This window comes from Hemiscyllium ocellatum, chromosome 1, assembly GCF_020745735.1.
Source record: "Hemiscyllium ocellatum isolate sHemOce1 chromosome 1, sHemOce1.pat.X.cur, whole genome shotgun sequence".
NCBI classification, from domain to species: domain Eukaryota; kingdom Metazoa; phylum Chordata; class Chondrichthyes; order Orectolobiformes; family Hemiscylliidae; genus Hemiscyllium; species Hemiscyllium ocellatum.
The window spans coordinates 52,482,760-52,503,680 of record NC_083401.1 but is presented as its reverse complement, the minus strand read 5'-3'; the positions used below and the strand labels follow the sequence as shown (position 1 = coordinate 52,503,680).

At 41.7% G+C, this 20,921-nt stretch overlaps 1 protein-coding gene and 1 pseudogene across 4 annotated transcripts in view; both read left to right on the top strand.

Moving 5' to 3' along the window:
• The first annotated feature begins 2,118 nt into the window (after positions 1-2,118).
• The window catches only part of cntfr (ciliary neurotrophic factor receptor), a 368,813-nt gene continuing 350,010 nt past the window's right edge, over positions 2,119-20,921 (top strand). For 2 of the 4 annotated variants that reach the window (XM_060829263.1, XM_060829235.1), the window contains exon 1: positions 2,119-2,197. The gene's annotated coding sequence lies outside the window, so the exon portion shown is untranslated. Of the gene's footprint in view, positions 2,198-2,937; positions 3,108-18,393; positions 18,503-20,921 lie in introns of those variants that run through there. The other 2 variants (XM_060829245.1, XM_060829254.1) reach the window with 2 other exon arrangements.
• Positions 14,565-15,281, top strand: LOC132819547 (heat shock protein HSP 90-alpha A2-like; annotated as a pseudogene).

The window sequence follows — 20,921 nt, the reverse complement described above, 5'->3', positions numbered from 1 at the left end:
TCATAATCTTGCCCTTGTGACAAATCTTTAAACGTCGATCCAGAACATATCAGCAAGCAACTTGATTGTAGTATGCATCACATGTTGGTATGCCCAAATATTGGCCAGACATTTATACTCAAGCTTACAACATGGAACAATAAGTAATGATCAAAAACTGGACTATATCTTCTTCCCACTTTAGCACAGAGATGATCAGATCAATTGTCACACTTCCACCCCACCTCAAACAAGATTGGATACCCCAGCTTTCTGTACCTGGGACCTCACCATTGTGTGTGGCTCGTTAGCATACCATCAATACGGTTAACCATCAAGAAGGCCCTCACTTCTTTAAATGTATTTTAAAGGAATTTTCTATGAGCAATGCAATTATGAAATGGAAAGCTAACAAAAATGTAAAAAAAAGTATTGTTTAACACATGCAAAGGGGAGCAGATAAAATGAGAGAAACTTGGATTATTATTGTAAAGTCTGGCAATAGTATTAGGGTATTACCACTCTGAGCATAAATTACTTGTTTGAGTTTTAATAGTTCTCCTGTTAGTAATTTAGCTTGGAGAATTTCTTTAATGATCAGCACATTAAATACACAAAATGCTGCCAAACTTCAAGCATGCTTTTAGAAGTCTAATCACTTTAGCGTGAAATACGATTTCTTAAGTGTTTTCTGCTATTACTGTTTAGATTGAATAGCTGAGTGAATGATTAAATGCAGTATAAAGATTTGCAAATTGGCTGTTTCATTCTGAAGATTAAAAATCCCCAGCCAAGCATAGCATTTCTTGGCAAAATGGCTATGCATTTATAAGATTCAAATACACCAACACCGCACAAGAGAAAGCATCTAATCCTGTCCCAATTTCAGATATCCTATGGAAATGTTATTGATGCTATCAAAACTTCCAACAATAATACAGAACAACAACATTCATATAACACCAACAAATATCAACTTCAGGAACTAGGAACTGGGATTAGAAACTATTTTTAGCTATGATGCATCCAGGTACTTCATGCCATTTTTATTGCGTTTTTAGAGAAACCTAGGTGAAGGATTAAGCAGACCTCCAGTAAAGTTGAAAAGAGCAATTGTGAAAATGAAACAAAGGAAGTAGAGAAAAGAAGAAAGGGTAAAATAAAAGATCTGTCAACCGTTTCAGGATGCCGGAACATCTTTGTATTGCTTAATAGTATCTACAAAGTTGACTTTCTTTTTGAATCTGTTTTGAAAGCCGGACTACATCACATTGATGGTCTACTAATGGTTTACTGTTGTTATAAGAGTGCGGCTGATAGTTAAATGTATATTAAATCTTGTAAGGAAAGTTTGTCAAAGAGCTATGGAACAAAGATGTTTGAAAGAACGTCAAGTTTTAAGACAGTTCAAATAAACAGCACTCTTAAGTATTTTGAGCAAATTAATACAGCAGCTGTGTGAGAAAACGCAGCAATCAGAAAAATAGATGTTATTTCCATATTTCTGGCATGTACATAAATATGTGTGTGTGCGTATATGCATACACATAATCTCCCCATGCTTGTCAGCTGAGGCAGCAGATAGTGCATTCTGAATGAGGTGGCAGGATCAGAGCTCAATTAGGATAAAGAGCTTCAGAAGAGGCTCATGTTTTATGCAGAGACTTGAAGACCTTTGTTTGTATTGATTTGTTAATGTGTACTGTGTGTTTAGCTGCTGCGCTTTAGAAACCGGCTCTGAGCTTGCATTCCAAGCAGAGAGGGTTAAAGAGAGAAACAAACACACACAAAGAAATAAACTTAAGACTTCCCCAATCAATTAAACATCCAACTCCACCCCATTCACTCTCCAAAATTCCTTCAATTTCTCGCAGGATTCAGTAACCTTGGAACAGTAGATACATATTTGCAATGTGTGTACTTAGAGATATTTTATCTTCCGTGTGTTTGACTGGAGACTGAGCTCGGGGAGGTTTGGCAGACACCAGGGATTTTTTTTCTCAAGAAAGCTACACTTCCCCAAACATTGGCTAGGGGGTGCAAAGCTCGTCTCATAATTTATTCTGCCCATCACAAATGACTGCCTGGTCACATGGTGAGGCTCTGGAGTTTAAAAGTGCTTTAATCTGCATCCAGTGCGGAGCAGCTGGTGGCAAAGTAGCAATAATCTGGCAACTTTCTCTTCTGCTGAGAGGTGCTACTGTGAGAGCGTTTTTCAGTAAGTTTAAAAAAAAATGACAGCAAGCTTGAATGTGCTGTTTATGTATATTTTATGGGCACAGCTTTATATTAAAAAGTGTTGTCTTGGAAATGCATTGATTTAAATGCAATTTTTAAAATCATTTTTGCCGGCACGTTTGCTGGTAAAACATAGAGAGTTAAGTGGGAAAAGCAAAAGAAAACATGAAATAATGAGGATGGAAGATGTTTCACCGGCTTGTCATGAAATGTGCGGGTGTGGTTGGAGCTGTGTTGCTGGATGAAAGTGAAGAAAGCATTGCACTGCTAGACAATTAGCTCGGATTCTCTCATCTTTTTTTGTAGTGCTGGTCTTGTGTTTAGGGGTCACAGAAGCTGCTGACCCAGTGTCAGCAGTTCTGCATGGAAGCTATTATACATTCCTGATTGATTAGACTTAGCGGAAATCCTCCTGGTTTTTCCTCCCTTTTTCTCTCTCCCTCTGCTGTAGTGCTCTATTACTTCCAAAACCTTCCGATCAAGGCACTGCTTAGCTTATCACTGCTAGCTGCTAATGCTAATCTTGCAACACTGTTTATTAACAGGACACGACTGTTAGCTAGTATTAAATAGAGCTTTTAAGCAAACATAAATGTACGCTGAAGGGGATTTTTTTTAAAATCCAGCTGCCAACAGCTTTAGAATATCCTGTTTTCTTTATTTTTCCAAACATGATGCTTTGAGTCAGGAGTGGGTGGACTGAAGGCTAAAGTGTTGAAACTAGATTTCAGTGCGTTCGAGATGGAGAGACATGGGGAAGTGTCTGTGCTTTTCCAACTGACCTGTTGTTATTTTCCGGTAGACTGAGGGGCCTTCTCGGATGCTGCAGTCCTATCATTTTAATAGGAATGACAACTAATTTTAGACATTTTTGGTGGAAAAGTCTACAGGTAATTAATTCTGTGCTATGCTTTTATTTAATGGGGAGCTGTAGTTCAAAACGGAATGACGTGATGCATGAATCACTCCGTTTCACTAACTTGCTGCAGTCAGTCTGCATCGGCAGGTGTATATAAAGAAAATGTCATTGTACTGGGATCGTACCATTCATTTTAAAGCCGGGAAGCGAAGATATCGGATAGGAGATCCGCGAATGAATATTTATTTTTCAAATGTCCCCAGTACCAATGAAAGTCTCTTTCTCATAGAAACACATCGTATGAATGGGGAAAACGTGTATCGTCTATTACAGTTAGGCACTCGGTTTCACGAAAGGAAATGTCTCTCATTGATTTATACTGATATTAGCTTTTCATGTGTCTTCCGGTGGTTTGGAATGTCTTGTGCTAAAATTTTATAACCGGTTGAATTCTTCCCCCCACCACCGACCCTGTCCCCCTACATGACGTGAATTATTTGAGCAGCTTTATAAGCGCAATTATTCAGCAGTTGGCTGCGACATGAAGGTTAACAAGAAGGTGGTTGTGAGAAGTGGGAAAGACTGAGGTTTTCTCTGCATGTGTCAATGGGGATTTGTGAGGGAGCCTGTTTGCACGGCGCAACGAGAGCAGTTGGAAGTGGAAACACTCCAACGGGAGCTGCAAGGTGGATTCCAGCACAAATACATCCCACCGAAATATCCAAATGGACAATTACAGCGGGCAACAGTTCGAGTTGGTTTTATTGCAGTTTCAGTTTATTTGAGATGCACGTGTCTTTTTTTTAGTTGCAATATAACGGCGAGTCGCTTTGATCCAAATGTCGCATCTGATGTTGAGGGCGACTTTTTTCGCTTTCTAATTATCCGGAATCGTAATGCTCATGGCTTCAGCCCCTGGACCATGTAAATGTTCCCCAAGAGGGAGCTCGGCACCCTCTCATTATGCTGCTTGCTCGGCACAGCTTCCACATTGTGGAATATTACCAACTCTAAAGTGTTTTAATGCGCACACGCCGTAGAAAAATCGGTTGCTTGTAGATTATTTAATATTAGAATGTTCTCCATAGATATTATGACCTGACATTTATTCCTGTCTGTTTTATACCTATCTTGTGCTTTGACTATTTGACGCGCTCTCAAATAGAGAAACCATATTAGTCACACTGTATTAGTGTAACATACAAACGAAGGTCTTGAGGTTGATTTATCAAGTTACATTGAACAAATATGGTTGAATTAAATCTGATCTGATCAGGTATATGATACCGACTTTATATATATTTTTAAAGGAGTCTTGAGATTGGTGAATAATTTGGACAGCACCTAAATGATTTGCAAAACTGCAATATCACCTTCACGGAACTGAAGAATTTGACTCGTGCTGATTCAAAGTTTGCAATCGCATAATTCCCCGCCTCTTTAGACGGGCAAACAGTTCCCATGTCTCTGCCAGTCTGCATCTCCGATATAGATTTTGTTGAGGGGCGGGGATGGTGGAGAGCTAAACAATGTCGAGGAAAGCTGCTGTGGTTTCACTTGGTTGAACCCAGTGCAAGCGGTACCCAAAACGTTAAATCGCCGATCCTTGGAACAGCTATCAGTTAAAAATACTGAGCGCACATTGCAGTCTCATTTTTCTTTATGCAACGTATTTCAAACTGTTGCAATGTATCGGGATAGAATCAGCTGACTTTTTTTGTTTGTTTGGACCAGACCATTTGCCTGCTGTCATTAAACTGTTTGTTTATTCCATAAACATAAAGCACATTGATTTTATGAAGCATTTTTTATATAGTTGATCACTGTAGATTGTAGAATCTCACAGAAGAGATTAGTTTGTCTACACCTGTCTCCCACAAGTGTTCAAGTCTTCAAATAGGGAGGAAGCCAAAACAAATCAACCATCACTGACTGATTACTTGTGACTGGTATGGAACAATTAAATGAAGATGGATTGGTAGCAGTCTCTCGGCAATGCTGTAGATGGCAAAGGCTGTGAAGTTTCAGAATATAAAAAATCAGCAGAAAGGCACACAACTGAGCTTGTAAGTAAATCCTAGCTCTTTAGCAGTACTGACTACTGTAAGACACAAAACTACTTTTGGAAAGCTGCAGATAGTGACAATCTTAGCAAGTTCAAATCTAATCTAATCAAAAGTGCCATATTAATGACAAAGGACAAAAATATTAAGACTGTATGTGTACACTGATTGGATGAAGGAGTGAAGACAAGTAGCCGACTTCCTATGACACTAAAATAGGAAGGTAGGTTGTGAAGAAGACACGAAGTTGCAGATAGGATCAGTTGGTGAGCAAAAATCCAACAGCTAGAACCTGACATGGGAGAATGTTGGAAAAAGATAAAAGATTACTTTAATGGAGACTGGTTGGGATCATGTACATGTATCCTAAGACTTGTACACAAATCACTGCACCTTGGAATTCCACAAAGGCGAAAGGGATGCTATCCTTTTGTCACAGGGACTGACAATAATTAAGATGTCAAATTTGTTATATAGGGCACTGGTGACACCATGTACTATTGGCCTCTTTTGAGGAAGGATGTTATGCAAAGGAGGTTAATTTAATACTTGGAGTGAATAGGTTGTCCTCCAAGAAATTGGCTGGCTGGGTTTGTGTCCACTGAAGTTTAGTGAGGGGTGACTTGAAGTGTATAAAATCTGGAATGAGATTGAATGTAGATGGGATGTTCCTTTTGTTGTTTTTTTTTGGGTGAGTCCAGAACATGGGACATGGCTGTTTAAAGTTAGGGATTACTCTATTAAGCCAAATGAGAACTTCCTCAAGAAAGGATTGGGGCTGGGTCCACTACTTTCTGTCATTTTATATAAATGATGTTGGATGTGAGCATAAATATAGTTAGTAAGTTTGCAGATGATACCAAAATTGGAGATGAAGTGGGCAGCAAAGAAGGTTACCTCCCATTACAATAGGATCCTGAGCAGATGAGCCAATAGGCTGAGAAGTAGCAGATGGAGTTCAATTCAGATAAATGTGAGGTGCTGCATTTTAGGAAAGCAAATCTTAGCAGGATTTATACACTTACTGGTAAGGTCCTCAAGAGTGTTGCTGAACAAAGAGACCTTGGAGTGCAGGGTCTTAGCTCTTTGAAAGTGGAGTCATAGGTAGATAGGATAGTGAAGGTGGCGTTTGGTTTGCCCTTCTTTTATTGGTCAGAGTATTGAGCACAGGAGTTGGGAGGACATGCTGCGGCTGTAAGGGACATTGGTTAGGCCACTGTTGGAATATTGCATGCAATTCTGGTCTTCTAATCAGAAGGATTAGATTAGATTCCCTACAGTGTGAAAACAGGCCCTTCAGCCCAACCAATCCACACTGACCCTCCGAGTAACCCTCCCTGACTAATGCACCTAACACGATGGGCAATTTAGCATGGCCAATTCACTTGGCCTGCTCATCTTTGGATTGTGCGAGGAAACCGGAGCAAAGCCACACAGTTGCCCTGGGATCCTGATGCTGGTGCAGTGCTAACCATTGAGCCAACGTGCCACTGTTCTGAAACTTGAAAGGGTTCAGAAAAGATTTAAAGGATTCCCTGGAGCACCAGAGGCTGAGGGTTGACCTTTGAGGTTTATAAAATCATGAGAATCATGGACAGGATAAATAGACAGTCTCTTCCCTGGGGAGACCAAAACTAGAGGGCATTGGTTTATAGTAAGAGATGAAAATGTGTTGCTGGAAAAGCACAGCAGGTCAGGCAGCACCCAAGGAGCAGGAGAGTTGACATTTCGGGCATGAGCCCTTCTTCAGGAATGAGGAAAGTGTCCAGCAGGCTAAGATAAAAGGTGGGGAGGGGTGTTGGAAATGTGATAGGTGGAAGGAGGTCAAGGTGAGGGTGATGGGGCGGAGAGGTCAGGAAAAAGATTGCAGGTTAGGAAGGTGGTGCTGAGACAAGGTGGGGGGAGGGGAAATGAGGAAACTGGAGAAATCTGAGTTCATCCCTTGTGGTTGGAGGGTTCCTAGGTGGAAGATGAGGCACTCTTTCTCCAGCCGTCATGTTGCTATAGTCTGGCGATGGAGGAGTCCAAGGACCTGCATGTCCTTGGTGGAGTGGGAGGGGGAGTTGAAGTGTTGGTTGGTCCGGGTGTCCCAGAGGTGTTCTCTGAAACGTTCCGCAAGTAGGCGGCCTGTCTCCCCAATATAGAGGAGGCCGCAGCGGATGCAGTAAATGATGTGTGTGGAGGTGCAGGTGAATTTGTGGTGGATATAGAAGGATTCCTTGGGGCCTTGGAGGGAAGTAAAGGGGGAGGTATGGGTGCAAGTTTTGGGTGTGTGGAGGTGCAAGTGAAGAGGGGAAAGATAAGAGACCGAAGTGACAACTCTTTCAGAGGATGGTGTGTGTGTGTGTGGAATGAGCTGCCAGATGAAGTTAAAAGTCAACATTTAAAAGACATCTGGATGGGTATAGGAATAGGAAGGGTTTGGAGGGTTATGGGCCAGGTGCTGGCAGGTGGGACTGGATTGGGTAGGGATATCTGGTCAGCATGGATGGGTTGGACCAAAGGATCTGTTTCCATGCTGTACATGTCATTGACTCTAAGTTGTGACTTTGGAACCATCTTAAGATAGGGAGACACTTTTGTTATGTAGAGAATCTAGGGTTATTGGAGGTATAAATGAATGGGAGATCATAACAAACAGATTTATCTTCAATTTCTTTGAATGGTGGAGCAAGTTCTGAGCTGTATCTACTTCTGCTGTTTCATATGTTCACAGCCAAAATGGAATCCCCTTACTGCCTTCAGATGACTCTTTACATAGTAAATTAAAGAGAAGTCGTGGATGTTATGAAGGTGTAGAGGTGTACTGTAACCTTTTTGAGAGAAAGCTAGCAAGGACTGACCAAGCAGTGTACTGAACAAGGTAAAAATGTAACATTGATTGAAACAAATAGTTGGAGTTGCATTGCCATGGAACAAAAACCAATTCATCTGCCAGTCAGTTTAAATTATGCCCCAGATACCAAAATCCAATTTAATTTGAAGTGTTTTGATGACTTTAAACAAATGAAATGATCTGATGTTTTGTGGTATAAAACCAGACATCTTGAACAGTTAGAGAGAAAACTGCAGAGAAAACCAACAAGTATCGATTGCTCACAAAATAGCTCTGAAAATACCTAGTCATATGAAAGACCTGGGAAGCAGAATGCTGAAGAAAAGATGAGCAGAAGATACTTTTCTGGAGGTGTACTGTACCTTTTCAGAGCTGAAGGAGTTAGCAAGCATTGTTGGAGAATTTACAATATGATACTTGATCTTTGAGAAAGAGGTTGTAAATAGTTATTTATTCTGTTAGATTTTAAGCAGTTTAATGTTTGCTTTAAGTAGTGACTAAGATAAGCAGTCATTTGTTTCAGTGAAGTCAGTTCTTGAGCAATCGTCCATCTTTCTCCTGTCACCATCTGCTTGATGAGGAAACCATTTGTTTAGTGTCCCATTGTGATCGACAGCAGAACATGCAATTCAGGAGTGGCAAATTTTGTTTATAAACACTATTCTTTCCTGTTAGTAAGTGGCTTTTTTTTTTATTGCTCAGAGTTGGAGTTTGTTGTCTCTCTTGAAGCTGTATAGAATGGGTAACAAGACAGCCAGATTAGAAGACCCACCTCCGTTAGCTGGGACGCCAATTCATTTCTACATGAGACCCTGAAGTTTCTCTTCTCTGCCACGATCACTATCAAACTCCCTCTCTACTACAAAGGGAACACTTAGTCTCTAGCACTAACTGGAGAAGCTCATGAAATTGGAAGAATCTCTTCTGTTTTTAAAGAAACTTTTTTATATTGTTCAAAACCATCAAGATGAACAAACATGCATTCAAACACCTTTTTTTTAGAGTCATTAAAGAGGATTATCAAGATGGATAAATTTCTTTCCCCCCAACTATAATCCCTGTTGAACTGAGTAATTATCGATGCTTAGATTGCAAGAATGAAATTCAACTGCACAGCTATTTAAACAAAGCCTCATACTAAATACTTTTTGGGAATGACTGTGTCTGTCTGAAATACTTTTTTTTCCATATTGTAAAACCTGAAGAATGAGGCTTTTCTATTTAATCTGTACCAATCAAGAAACTGTCTTAAATGCACTCAATGACTTGGTCTCCACGGCCCTCTGTGGCAGTGTTCCACAGATTCATAACCTTTGGCTGATGAAATTCCTCCTGATATCAGTTCTAAAGGGTTATCTCTTCACTGAGGCTGTGCCCAGATCCTTGTCCCTTCTACTAGTGAAAAGATCTCCACACCCACTCTATCCAGGCTTGTCAGTACTCTGAGAGTTTCAATCAAATCTCCCTCATCCTTCTAAACTCCATCAATTATAGAGCCAGAGTCGTCAATCACTGAGCTGAATAGCCCCTGATCCCTGGAGTCATCCTTGTAAAACCTCTCTGGACCCCCTCAGAGCCCAGCATCCATCCTTGTATATGGGGTCCAGAACTGTTCAATATTCCAATCAGAGCTTTGTACAGCCTTGAGTACATTTCTGCTCTTGTATTTTAGCTCTCTTTAAATGAATGCTGACAGTGCATTTGCCTTCCTAACGGTTAACTAAAACTGCATCGTAACCTTAAGAGAATCCTGAACAAGTGCTATCAAGTCTCAAACTAGATATTGCTGGAAAAGCTCAGGTCTAGCAGCATCTGTGGAAAGAAAGCAGAGTTAATGTTTTGGATCAAATGACCCTCCCTTTGAACTGATGGTAGCTAGAAAAATGGCAGTTTATATGCAGAAGATCAGGGAGGAGGTAAAGAGTGAACAACAGGTGGGATAGAGCCCAAAGAAAAAAGTTAGACAGACAAAGGAGTGGATGATCTGGCTCCAAAGGTGAATAGGTATTAATGGGGACTCAGTGGCTGACCCTCATAATTTTGTGAACCTCAAAGTCACCCCTCAGCCTCCAACGCTCCAGGGAAAACAGCCCCAGCCTGTTCAGCCTCTCCCTATAGCTCAAATCCTCCAACCCTGGCAACATCCTTGTAAATCTCTTCTGAACCCTTTCCAGTTTCTCAACATCTTTTCAATAGGAACGAGACCAGAATTGCACACAATATTCCAACAATGGCCTAACCAATGTCCTGTACAGCCGCAACATGACCTCCCAATGCTTGTACTCAATACTCTGACCAATAAAGGAAAGCATACCAAAGCCGCCTTCATATCCTATCTTATCTACTTGCGACTCCACTTTCAAGGAGCTATGACCCTGCACTCCAAGGGCTCGTTGTTCAGCAACACTCCCTAGGACCTTACCATTAAGTGTATCAGTCCTGCTAGGATTTGCTTTCCCAAAATACAGCACCTCACATTTATCTGAATTAAATTCCACCTGCAACTTCTCAGCCCATTGACCCATCTAGTCCAGATCCTGCTGTAATCTGAAGTAACCCTTTTCACTGTCCACTATACCTCCAATTTTGGTGTCATCTGCAAGCTTACTAACTGTACCACTTGTGTTTGCATCCAAATCATTTACATAAATGATAAAAAGTAGAGGACCCAGTGCGATCCTTGTGGCACTCCACTGGTCACAGGCCTCCAGTCTGAAAAACAACCCTCAACCACCACCCTCTGTCTTCTACCTTTGAGCCAGTTCAGTATCCAAATGACTAGTTCTCCCTGTATTCGGTGAGATCTAACCTTGCTAATCAACCTTCCATGGGGAACCTTGTCAAACACCTTATTGAACTCCATATAGATCACATCTACTGCTCTGCCCTCATCAATCCTCTTTGTAACTTCAAAAAACTCAGTCAAGTTTGTGAGACATGATTTTTCCCCACATAACGCCATGTTGACTATCCCTAATCAGTCCTTACCTTTCCAAATACATGTACATCCTGTCCCTCCGGATTCCCTCCAACTTGCCCACCACTAATGTCAGGCTCACTGGTCTATAGTTCCCTAGCTTATCTTTACCGCCCTTCTTAAACAGTGGCACCACGTTAGCCAACCTCCAGTCTTCCGGCACCTCACCTATGACTATCGATGATATAAATATCTCAGCAAAGGGCCCAGTGATCACTTTTCTCTAGCTTCCCACAGAGTTCAAGGTACACCTGATCAGGTCCTGGGGATTTATCCACCTTTGTGTTTCAAGACATCCAGCACTTCCTCCTCTATGTAATTTGGACATTTTGCAAGGTGTCACCATCTATTTGCCTACAGCCTATATCTTCCATATCCCTTTCCACAGTAAATACTGATGCAAAATACTTGTTTAGTGTCTCCCTCATTTTCTGCAGCTCTGCACAAAGACCGCCTTGCTGATCTTTTTGAGGGGCCCTATTCTCTCCTGAGTTACCCTTTTGACCTTAACATATATTTGTAAAAACCCTTTGGATTCTCCTTAATTCTATTTGCCAAAGTTATATCATGTCCCCGTTTTGCCCTCCTGATTTCCCTCTTAAGTATACTCTTACTGCCTTTATACTCTTCTAAGGATTCACTCGATCTATCCTGTCTATACCTGCCATTATGCTTCCTTTTTCTTAACTAAACCCGCAATTTCTTTAATCATCCAGCATTTCCCACACCTACCAGCCTTTCCTTTCATCCTAACAGGAATATACTTTCTCTGTTGCAGGGGAAGGTGCTGTGAGGCTTTTGTTTGACAGGTGGGGAAGAGGAATGCTGGGTGTGAAGGAAGAGTGGACAGGGGTATCCTGCGGAATGCTGACCAGTGAGGAGAGGGGAAATATAAGTCTCATCATAGAATCCCACTGGAGGTGGCAGAAATGACGGCTAATGATCCATTGGATGCTGGTGGAATGGTATGCAAGGTCAAGGGAGATGCTGCCGGACCTGCTGAGTTTCTCCAGCAACTTCTGTTTTTGTTGGATTTATAGCATCTCCAGTTTTCTTTTGGTTTTTATTGAGGTCTACACATCTATTCTTACCAAAGTGTATAACTTCGCACTTCCCCACATTTGTATTCTGTCTATCACTTTACCCACTCACCTAGCATGTTCTGCAGCCTCCTATCTTCCTCAACACTACCTGCCCCATCACCTATCTTTTATGCCATCTGCAAACTTGGCAACAATGCTCTCAGTTCCTTTTTTTTTTGTCCAGATCATAAATGTATAACATGACTAGTTGTGGTCCCAACACTGAACTCAACCAGACACTCTTTATCATCCTGAAAAAGACCATCTTATTCCTACTGTCTGCCTTCTACCAGTCAATCAATCCTCTATCCATACTAGTACCTTGCACCTAATACTGTGGGCTCTTATCTTAGCAACCTTCTATGCAACACTTTATCTATTAGAATTTTCAGAAGACCTTTTGACAATGTCCAGTAGCTCTCCTTTTGTCTAATTTGTTTGTTACCTCAGAATTCTAACAGATTTTCTGGCATGACCTTCCCTTGAGGAAACCATGTGGACTCTGCCTTATTTTCCAAGAATTGCCCAATCTTATTACTAATAATGGACTCTAAATCTTACCAACAACTGAGGTCAGACTAATTGGCCTGTAATTTCCTGTCTTCAGCCTCCCTCCCTTCAACAGGGGTATTACGTTAGCCATTTCCTAGTCCTCCGGGACACTTCCTGACTCCAGTGATTCCTGAAAGATCACCACAAATGCCTGTACAATCTCTTCTGCTATCTCCCTCAGAACTCTGGAGTATAGTCCATCTGGTCAGGGTGATTTTATCCATCTTCAGATATTTCAGCTTTCTTACTACCTTTTTTTGGTTTTGTGATGGCTACTACACTCTCCTCTGCCCCATGGACTCTCTTGAAGTTCTGGTGTGCAGCTGGTGCCTTCCATTGAAACTGATGCAAAATACATGTTCCTTTTTTGCCATTTCCCTTCCCCATTACTTAGTCCCCTTTTTTACAGCGGTCCAATGTCCCTTCTTGCCCCCCTCATCTTTGCAATTTTCTTTTTACATTAAGAGTCATTCTTCTTTGTCGTCTTCTCCCTGCTGTCCTCCAGTTTTTAAAGACTTCCCAATCCTCTGGCTTACCAATGGTGTTCCTGATTTTCTTCAGCCATGGTTGTCTTGACCTCTTAGTTTGTTTTTGTTTTTCCTCCTTTCTTGGGGATGGATGTGCTTCCCAGAAGCTCCTGCCACTCTACCATCTTCTCTGCTCGGTTTCCATTCCCATCCACTCTGGTCAGCTCCTCCCTCATGTCCTTTTGTAGTTGCCTTTTGCTCAATTATAATACCATTTACGTCTGATTCAAGCTTCTCACTTTTGAAAACTCTATGGTGAATTCTGTATCTATTTTGGTTACTGCCTCCTAGAGGTTTCTTCACCTCAACTCCCTAGTCCAATCTGCTTCATTACACATCCACAAATCCAGATTTGTGGTAAAGCCCAATAGAGGACAGACGAGCTGCTTTTTTTCCTTAAAAATAATCTTGCAGTCATTCACTAATTCCTTTTCTTAATCTGCTACCAACCTTATTTCCCAGTCAGTATGGTCCTGGAAATGCACAGCTGATCAGGCAGCATCCAAGGAGCAGGAGAATCGACATTTCGAGCATGATCTCTTCAGGGATAAGGCTAGTAGTTTCAGGGGGCTGAGAGATAAATGAGGTGTGGCTATGCAGAAGGTATCTGGGAATGTGATAGGTAGATGCAGGTGGGAGAGTAGCGAAGGTGATAAAATGGGTCGTTCAAGAGGGTGGTGCTAAGTTGGAAGGTTGGATCTGAGGTAAGTGGGGGAGGGAGTAGGGAAATGGGGAGAAACTGGTGAAATCTACAAAAGATGGAAGATGAGGCCCAGGCATTGGGTGGTTAGGGTTTGGTGATTGGTGGAGGCCCAGGACCTGCATCTCTTTGGGGGAGTTGGTGTTCAGCCACAGGGCAGTGGGGTAACTTGGTTCAGCCCAGAGATGTTATCTGAAATGATCAGCAAGTTGGTAATCTATCTCCCCAAAATAGAGGAGACCATGTCAGGAGCAACAGACGTAGTAGATGTCATGTGTGGAAGTACATGTGAATCTCTGAATGTGGAAGGAACCTTTTGGTGCCTTGGATGGAGGTGTGGGTAGAGTATAAGCTCTTCAGCCACATTCTGAAGCAGACAGAAGTACATCCACAACACCATCTCTGTCCAAGGCCCCAAAGGTTCCTTCTGAATTCAGAGATTCACCTGTACTTCCACACATACCATCTACTGTATCTGATGCTCCCAATGTGGTCTCCCCTAAACTGTGGAGACAGGATGTCCACTTACAGATCATTTCTGAGAATGTCTCCGGGACACCTGAGCACTTTAACTCCCCCTCCCGGCATCACCTAAGGTGCGAGCTGCACATTGAAAGTTGTTGTGTTTCTCTTTAAAAGAATTGTTGATTGCGAGTGTTTGTTTGTAAGGAAGATGCCTGAACAAACTCTAGTACCCACACATGATATGCCAATGGACTTTAGCCTTGTCATGTGGAAATTGCTAATTTGATGTCTGATCATCAACAGATTTTATTCCAACAAATTTCTGAGAGCTTATTTCCAAATCCTCTGCTTTTGATAAAATTCACTACGAAAGCTTAACTGATCCAAGCAAGCTGGATTCTAGCAAAGAACCCAATGTTCCAAATCGAAAGGCGCACACTTTGCCCATTTGGTCATCCAGATACCAGTATCCCAAAGCTGACCTTATTAACAACCTAGATACCATTGTCAAGTTTGGGGGGAAAAAACATTCATGGAGGCCTTGCAAGCTGGTGAGGATACATCAACAATTGGACAGTTTGGCATAGGCTTCTATTCTGCTTACATTGTTGCAGAAAAATTAACAATCATCACTAAGCACCATGATGATCAGTACATGTGGTAATCATCTGCTGGAGGGTCTTTCACAGTAAGATTAGAGCATGGTGAAGATGTTGACCGTGGAACTTTAAAGTAATCTTGCACTTGAAGGAAGGTCAGATGGAAATCTAGAAGAAAAGAAATTGTCAAGAAACCTTCCCAGTTTGTTGGCTGCCCATCACTTCATTTGTGGAGAATGACCATGATAAAGAATTCAATGATGAAGGGAAGACCAGGAGAGGACGATACTGCAGAGGCAGAAGACAAGCCAAAGGTTGAGGATGTTGGATTAGATGAAAATGGAAAAAGTGACAAAAGGAAAAATCTCTATCAAGAAGAGCTGAACAAAACCAAACCCATATGAGAATCCCATGATTGTAGTATTGGTCCTTTTTATTTCTGGCTCAATCCTTTTTTATTTTAATCCCCACATCCTGTCTACTGCTCGGAGGCCTGTACAGTACACTCAGGGTCTTTTTTTTTTCCTTTGCAGTTCCTCAACGCTACACAGACAGATCTACACCCTCCAACTCAAACATTTCTTGCTATTAATGTTGTTGATTATTGATGGACTATTCTTAACATTGTGGTTGGATAATTCATTTTGGGCAATTTTGCATCCCTGCAGAGGTGACAAATTGGTTCTAGTTTGGAGCTTACCTCCGTATCTCTTGTATTTTGTGGTAAGAGATTTGATTTGCCTTTGAAAAATGACCAACTGTGTTTCAAGTCCTGCCAAACTTCAGAAGTTTTTGTGGTGCTTTTTTCTAAAGCAACATGCTCAGTGTTCGTAAGTGCTGCATCTGCAAACTTCATTTCACATACATATACCAGAACCATTCCTAGTCCAAGAATGTAGACGTTTTTCACTATTTGCAATCATGTTAGATTTTTGTGGGATGCTTGTATTTACAATATATGCTTAGGTATAATGCTAAGCACATCTAAGTAAATGGTAGATTTGAGAACCAATTTGTCAATGTCACATGACTGGTTTTATTAAATACTTCCAACTGTTGAATATTTTATGACTCTATAACTGAATCCCTTAATTCAGACCTTCAGTAATCCTTTTCTGCTCTCTCCCTGAGGTTTAATGTTTTTAACATGATTCACCTATTTGGTTTTTTTTCTAATACCTTTTTTTACTACTAGACTAAAAAAGTCAAATGTTCCTCTTGTAAGTGTTAAAAATCTACAGTACTTTGGTTAGCATTTTGGTCTTTTGTAAGATTGCTGTTTTGGGATTTTTGTCCATCTTGCCCTAAAATGAAAGGAATGAAGAGTTTGTGTCCTGATCTGAATTCTGCTGTTAGCAAGCTTGTGGTTAACTGTGTACAACATATTCACCCCTCTGAACAATGTACCAGCTGTGCTCGCACGGCACCTGGTCCCTAAGCAAAGGAAGGAAGTAGGAGTATCAAGTTTTCTACTTTAACTGTATTCCATCTTTAAGTTTAAAACTAATTGTGGATCTAAAAGATTGGTTAGCATTTTTATCTGTGTACAAAATCTGCAATTCACACTTTTCAACACTACACTGGAGTTGGTGATAGCCCAGTGGTATTATCATACTGCTTTTTAATGTGGAGACCCCAGTAATGTTCTGCAAACCCACATTTCAATCCTGCCATGGCAGATGGTGACCACTAAACTGTTAGAGAAAAATCTATCTGGTTCACAAATGTGCTTTAGGATAGGAAACTGTTGTCCTTTTTACCAGTCTAGTCTACATATGACTAGACCCACAGCAATATTGTTGATTCCTAATTACCCCATGGGAAATGAGGGATTGACAATGAATGCTAGTAATAAACACCTACATCCTGTTAACAAGTAAAAAGCATTTGGGAAGGAGGGAGGCCTATTGTGGAATTACTTTTTAAAATTGTTTTTCTAACAAAACAACACATCCATGAACCTTCCATAATTACCCTGAATAGTCCTGCACCTTGAACAGAGAAAATGCTTGCTCTGCCAGTCAACACTCAATACAGATGGGAACTCACTCCTAAATGAAACTACAAAATTCAGCTTTTTCTTTGTTTTCTACTGCTGCCTAACTGTGGTAGTGCTTATATTTAAGATTTTCAGCTCCTTTGGCAACAGTTGAATCTCCAATTGGTTCCTCACCAAGGAAGTCATTTCTTGGATGAGGTATTCACTAGGGGTAAAAAAATGAGGTCTGCAGATGCTGGAGATCACAGCTGAAAATGTGTTGCTGGTTAAAGCACGGCAGGTTAGGCAGCATCCAAGGAACAGGAAATTCTATTCCTTGGATGCTGCCTAACCTGCCGTGCTTTAACCAGCAACACATTTTCAGCTGAGGTATTCACTAGCTGAGGAACAAAGTCGAACTTTCTGGAGTTGAAAATCATCCTGTTTCCTATCTGGAGAAAGGAGGGACAAAGTTAAATATAACAAAAAGGGATTTTAATCACTTACTGGTTTTTTTTTTAGAAAATGTGAAAAACCTGTTCTCAATTCAAATTTGTTACCCCAGTGAGGATGTTTGGTCAATGTTGCTTTTAATTTGTTTTAACTTAATCCTGTTTATGTTCTTTTGACTTAGTCACTGGAAATTTTGAACTCCTCTTGACAAGATCTTGTTAATATTTTCATTTCACAGCTCACTTTGGCTGAAATGTTAATCTCTAATTGCTGGAAATGCAAACTTCCGGCTTTGTCTTATTTAGATCTTCAGTTTCCCACTTTCTTTTCAACTGACATTTTTGAAGTTTATCAATCTCATTCAGTTTTCTCCTCCTACTGTTTAAAAGAAAAGCCTCCGGCTCACTTTTTTTTCTCTCTACTCAGGAACCCATACTGAAATCTCTAAGAATTTTTGTCAATGAACCAATAAGAATAGTCATCCATGAGCCAGATCAACTTCTTTCCCCCTCATCACATTGGTCCTTTTTATGATCGTCATCAGCTATTTGGGGTAGACACCTAGTTTTGAACTTTTTTAAAATCTATTTTCCTTATTTCATTGGCCTTGCTAGGGATTATCCCATCCAATGTCTGTTGCCCAAATCTAATTTTATTCTCTTCAGGACATAGTCTTCACTGGGCCAGCATTTATTACACATCATTGCTGCCTTTTTAAGTCAGTATCAAGATATCATGCAGTCCAATCCCAATGCTGTTGGGAAGGTCAGGGTGGGGGCCCAGCAATACTGCAGGAATAGTGATATCAGGCTGAATCTTGCTTTTTTTTAAGGCTCCATGCAAGTCACATTGATCTCATTTGGATTGGTTATTTGTTGCAAGACCTAGTGATTTATTTCTCCCTCCATCTCTCAGCCCACCCCATGGTACCACTTGTAGCCCATCTTTCTCTACACTATGTTCCAGACCAAATTACCATTTCACAAATGTAACTTGAGAAGAGGCAGATGGCAAGTCAGGCTGAGACCTGGCATTCCTGATGGAGTGTAGAAATTTTATCTCTGCTGTGCTTCAGAACTCTCTGCCACCAGATCCTGGTCAGAAATCTGCGTCTGGGTCACCTGCAGTCTCCATGGTGTGGAGTAACAGCCATCCGTGCATTTAAATCCATTACCTACACCACTCTACCTAGGGGTAAGTGTCATACTCTTCTCCCTGCCTCCTCTCTCACATGCTACCAGTACTACTGCACCAATGTCCACCAAGGGACATGTTCTGTCACTCTCTGCATGCAACATCTTCCTCACTGGCAGTCACTTTTTTTTTTCCCCCTCACCACGAACACTGCTCAACTTGCTCACTCGCCCAGGACACCTTGCCACCTGCACCAGCACTAACAGTTCTGCCACTGCCCTTCTCTCTCCTTCTAATAGACAGCCCATGATAGGGTGGAAAAGGTTGGGATTGGTGCTGAGCATGTGACTGATCCACAAAATAGATGAAGTGGTTGAGGACACACATGGGATACAGCCTTTGTTAACCAAGGCATAGCATTTTAAGAGCAGGGAGGTAATGCTGGAACAATATAAAGCTTTTTAGTCTGGCCACTGACAAAGAATTGTGTAGTTCTGGAATCTACTTAATAGGAGGACTATCACAGAACTGGAGAGCGTGCAGAGGAGATTCACCAGGATTTTGCCTGGACTGGAGAGCTTTCATTATGAAGAGTTGGATCAGACTGAGTTGCTTGCCTTTTAAAGCAGAGAAGACCGTGAGGTATGATTTGAGTTAGGGTAGACAGAAATATTTTCCCCTCGATGGGGGTATTAATGATCAGGGCTCGTAGCTTTAAAGGTACAGGACAAGTTTAGAGAAAATGGGAGAAATCTTTCCCATCCAGAGGATGGTGGGTATCTGGAACTCTAACTGTAAGAGGGTTTCTGCCTCTTCCACTCTTAATATTTCCTGAATAATTCAGATGGGCACTTTTTCTGTCAAGACATGCAAAGTTGAGCCAATCAAGCAGTAGGGCCACTTTGTTTGTCAGCTGTAGAGATTTGACAATGAGATGATGATCCTGGACCTTGTAAGAGAAGACCCAGGACCACTCCCTACTGAGTAAGTCCCATTCTTTTTACTGAAACCCACCCTGTTGTCAGTCTCTGTACACAATTAGCTACGAGTCCATATCTCCCTTGTGTCTTGCAGGTGCAGTTGGTACATTCACATCTGCAAAGAGGTGACCAAATCCATCAGCTCCATCTCTTACAGGAGTGTTGAAGTAAGCATCAGTAAGGCTGTGGCCTGTACCCCCACCAGCTCAAATTGACAGCTACTTTGGTACACATACCTTCTAGTTTGGGAGCACAGTATGGTGAGCACTTTCCATGACCGCTCCTCTGCAAGCACTGAGGACTGCCCCAGACTGGGCAGGAGTGGACACTAGTGGTATTGACAATTGGGGATGTCATTAGAATGAACGAGGAGTGTTGACAGATATGTAAGGCACAATAGCAAATGTTGCCACATACAGCAAGTCCATGCAGATATACAGACTGTTGGATGACCAGTTGAAAGCTATCTTAGAGCCAGGTCCAGTATGCCATATACTGTAGAATTGACCCCAACTATTTATCATAGGGACAGGGATCGGACAAGCAGTGCCCATAGTAACCTGGCAAAAACTCCTGCAAATGTCCTCTCGGGAAATGGCAGAGGTAGTGGAGTTCTTCACCCTGGCTACCCTCCTTGACTATGTGCTGATACAAAACACAGGGCTTACTTGCCTCCTTTGAGGAAGACCTCAAACGTCTGGGTTGCCCAAGCACACATGTCCCTGGGATTGCCCAACAAACCTCCATGGCCAATGGGCTGCATTTGTAGATCAGTCTCTCTCCACTCTAACTGCAGAGTTGGGACTGCCCAAATATAATGGGAGGGAAAGACCAGTTACTAGTGGTGATTCCGCAAGGATCTGTTTTGGGACCATTGCTGTTGGTCATTTTTATAAATGACCTAGAGGAGGGGCTAGAAGATTGGGTGAGCAAGTTTGCAGATGATACGAAAGTTGGTGGAGTTGTTGACAGTGAGGAAGGATGTGGCAGGTTACAGCGGGATATAGATAAGCTGCAGAGCTGGGCAGAAAGGTGGCAAATGGAGTTCAATGTAGCTAAGTGTGAAGTGATTCACTTTGGTAAGAGTAACAGGATGGGGTACTGGGCTAATGGTCAGATACTTGGTAGTGTGGATGAGCAGAGGGTTCTTGGTGTCCATGTAAACAGATCTCAAAGTTGCCACCTAGGTAAATAGTGCTGTGAAGAAGACATATAGTGTACTGGCTTTTATTGGTAGAGGAATTGAGTTCCGGAGTCCTGACGTCATGTTGCAGTTGTATAAGACTCTGGTGCAGCTGCATCTGGAGTATTGTGTGCAGTTTTGGTCGCCATACTATAGGAAGGATGTGGAGGCGCTGGAACGGGTGCAGAGGAGTTTTACCAGAATGTTGCCTGGTATGGTAGGAAGATCGTATGAGGAAAGGCTGAGGCTGTTTTCATTGAAGAAGAGAAGGTTTAGGGGTGACTTGATAGAGGTGTACAAGATGATTAGAGGTTTA